The sequence below is a fragment of the Neolamprologus brichardi genome, chromosome 18 (genome assembly GCF_056152115.1).
Source record: "Neolamprologus brichardi isolate AB-2024 chromosome 18, ASM5615211v1, whole genome shotgun sequence".
NCBI lineage: Eukaryota > Metazoa > Chordata > Actinopteri > Cichliformes > Cichlidae > Neolamprologus > Neolamprologus brichardi.
Window position 1 is genome coordinate 1696828 of NC_142121.1, and position 4117 is coordinate 1700944.

Here is a 4117-nt window from a genome sequence, read left to right on the forward strand (position 1 = left end):
TTTATTTCTGCTTTATTAGCATTTAACTTCTTACATTCTGCACTCTAAAGCATTTTCAATCTTAAAAACCTCTCCTCTACTTTTAACATAAGAAGACAACACATTACTGTAACTGTAGCATCAGTTCATTGGTTCCTAGAATACAGTTCAGTATGCATTAGTAGTTTGTAAAATTTTCTAATACATAACGGACCCAGAGCTAAGTCCATATGTGCAATTAGAAAGCTGTGGGATGCTCTGACCTCATCCTGTGCTTTCTGCCTTTATAATCTCTGCAAGGGACAAACTCCACCTGACCTTTACTCATTAACAGAAAGACTCTTCTCACAAAAAGTGCTTGTTTTAAAACATGAATCTTCCTAACTTTTCCAGGGATTTAAAACAAGATTTCTACGTCTCCTCCAGACTCAACAACAGATGACAAACCAATCTACACACCTGAGTCACTGACTTTCTTAAATCCACTCACTCTCACTGGTTCTGTTTGTTACTAATCACTGTGTATCTACTGTAAATTCACAGTAACTGCCATCTCCTTTATGTTTATTGGATTAACCACACTTACACAGACTGTATATAACTACCAACTCTCCAGCCATGTTGATGGATTGCCTATATTGGCTGAAAATATTCATTTCCAGAGAAAAGACACAGACAGGAGATGCTTACAGGATGTGATGTGACAACACTAATGTGTCATATTTGTCCAAGGCGTATTTCATTGTTATGGAAAAAGAGAATATTAAAATCATGATGAACAGGGGTGGTGATTTCTATGACTTTGTGTATATAATTTGGCATTTCTTACTGATGTAGGCCAATAATAAATATATGATATCATTTCATTCTTCAAGGTTTATTTGCATGACGCACAAACAGACACAATTGAAAGGTACAAATGTGTTGTGCATGAAACGAATTCAAACGTGGTGCAGATGTGTGTCACAAGTTGATCTGGCTGTAGGCTGTGGCACTTGGCCAGAGGTGGCGCTGGTTGACTCGAGTCCATGTTAGTGCACAAAGTAAACTGCTCGCTTTAGTTGTGAAGCAAAAACGCTGAAATCGGAGAAATAAAACGATAACGACGACTAGAGTCTCCCGATCGTTTACTCTTGCTGTCCTGTGAACAGCACCGACGTGGTGTTAATTGTTTGCTGTTTTCCGTGATCGCGTCGCGCATGAGACAATCACCAGGTAAACTTGCAACATTTTTTAACATTTTGTTGTTCAAGAGCATCAAGACTGACGGAGTGTGTTTGAGATAACCTCACAAGTGTCACAGATGACACATTTGGTATTTATTTGCTGTTTTGTGAGTAGCGGCTCCTGAAAAGCAAGTCTACCACACATCTGTTCGACCAAAGCCAGTTGATCTACGACGCCACTTAATCTGGAACACCGGTCCACAGCGATGACAGCATGGTAGCCCTCCTGGATGAAGCCGCGTCGTACTGGGAAAAAGACCCTGCATCGTTCTTGGATCTCTTTTGGGAACTGGTTGTTTACGCTGAAGTCCGTTCCTTTTAATTCCCTGCCGTGACTTTTCACCTGTTCCTTTTGTTTGAAGTGGCCGAATTTGGCCACAATAGAGATTGACAGACCACGTGATTTTCGCGCATTGCATTGTGGGTACGAGTGGCAACAAAACCAAAACACTGCATCAAGCGCTAGCATTTTTAGCACCAGTAATCATTAATTCTGTGGTTTTAATCCCTACTTGCATCTTATTTGCCCCCAAAACAGTTATGTACAAAATGAAGGAGAACACAGCAGGTCCGTACGAAGACAGACTTGACGAAAAGGCAAAGAAAAAAGTACGAGGAAAAAATCAAAGGAGTAAAAGACCCATACAAGCATACATAGTGGAGTAAGGACGTTAACGTGCTGCCCAACTTTAATCACGTACATATTTATTATTATATGGTCCTAAGAAAATGTTTAGTAACTTCAGATCCCTGCAACAAGCCCAGGTCCAGTTTACTTTGGTGATTTGGACTATTCCATCTCACAGCTGTTGTTAATTTTTTTCCCTTTATCTCCTGTACAGGCCAACGCAATCTAATTGTCCTTTCAGGTTGTAGTATTACACAACATTTTCAGATCTAATAGGAATAAAATACGTGTTTCATAATTCACTCAATTTATTGTCAATTTAATAACTGGCATTATTGTTTCATTCTATTATAGAATCTCACAAGAAAAAGGCAAAATTGTTACATAAATCCATCGTGCTTTATTAGCTGCTTCGGTGAAAAACAAATCAACAATGCAAAACAACCTCCAACATTTCAAAACAACATAATGGAAAACAGTTATTCATGACTTGAGTGCTTCAATACAACACTTGGGCACATATATGCGGGACTTTTCATGGCTGCTTTGATATCGCTCTCTCTCTCTTAGCCGATCAAATCTCGCTGTGGTAGCAGCTTTAAACTCGGTATGACCCAGGCTGATAGAGGGGGCCCAGTCTGGATCCCATTCCTGCATTTTGTGGGCTGGTTTTCCTACAAAACACAACAAGCATTAGCCCGCAAAGCCACCGCGAACAAAGCAGCATAGCGCAACGAACTCAAATCAATATAAGACTTATTTGTAAGGATGGACAAGGAGGGTGACGGACAAGGTAAGCGACTCATGTTGTAACTGACGTCAGATGCCGGAGATTTTGGCGGAGAATCAAAGCAAATGGTAGTTTAGATTTGAACAAATTAATTTAAGCTTCAGTATTACCAAATACACTTATCAATTGTCTTATAACTAACAACATTTGTCTAAATCATCTCCAACACCCTGGAGAACAACGGGGAGAGTTTAGAGGCTCTCCAAGATTACATTGACCAGTGCTTCCAGGATCTCGTAATGAAGAAGGCCCAGAGTGCAGCTTCCCCGGCCAAATCTGAGACGCCGTCGTCGAAAAGACAACGCCCGGCAGATTCCCCCGGCACAACATCACACAACAGCCGGCAAAAGATATTGTCGACATACTGGAGTCAATCGACAAACGATTGTCCAGTTTCGATGCAAGGCTGTCCTTGGTGGAGATTCTTCACCGGGAACTTAAATCCTTGCGAGAATCCCTGGAGTTCAGCCAGCAGCAGGTGGAAACACTCGCTGCTGAAAATGCCACGCTAAGGGAGTCGGTGAAATCTCTCACAGACAATGCTACTCAGCTAAATAGAGAAAATAAAATAATAAAAGAAACAGTTATTGATCTACAAGCTCGTAGCATGCATGATAATCTGGTATTTTCTGGTATTCCAGAAGCCGCTGGAGAAGACGCGGAGACTACGGTGAAAAGCTTCATCAAAACCCACCTGAAGCTGCCGGAGGACACGGTGAAGAACATCGTCTTCGATAGGGTGCATCGCCTCGGCCCCATGCGGGCTGCGACCGGGAGACCACGTCCTATTGTGGCCAAATTCGGCCACTTCAAACAAAAGGAACATGTTAAAAGCCGCGTCAGGGAATTAAAAGGAACGGACTTCAGCGTGAACGACCAGTTCCCCAAAGAGATCTTGGAACGACGCAGGGTCCTCTTCCCAATCCGACGCGGCTTACTCCAGAAGGGCTCCCGCGCTGTCATCGCTGTGGACCGGCTGTACGTGGACAGACAGCTCCACCGCGACCCCACCATCACTCCGTGGCTGTATTAACCTCACACCAGATAAGAATCCGCTACACCCTTTCCCCATCCACTCACACTAACTTGCATTAACATCTGTTTAACTTACTTATCAAATCGCATCTTAAGTGTGATTTCATAGCAGAATTAACACCGTCACTCTCCGTCAGTGATTTAATTGGAATATTTCCGGGGTTTTTTCTTCTCGTTTTTTTCTCTCTTTTTCCCCCTCTTGTTTTTATGCTGCTCACCCTTGTCCTTGGTTTCTTTCTTTATTTCTTTCACTGCTTCGATCACCTGCTTCCACACTCATCCACAAACAACATCCTTTATTTCGACACATAAGCACCACACGATCATGCACAATCATGCGCTCAACGGCAGCACATTTACATCAGTCAGACAGCGCACACAGACCTACAGGATACACACACTTGAGCCAAGCGTACTCATATTAGTAAATATGCAAACACATAGTCAGACTCAGGGAGC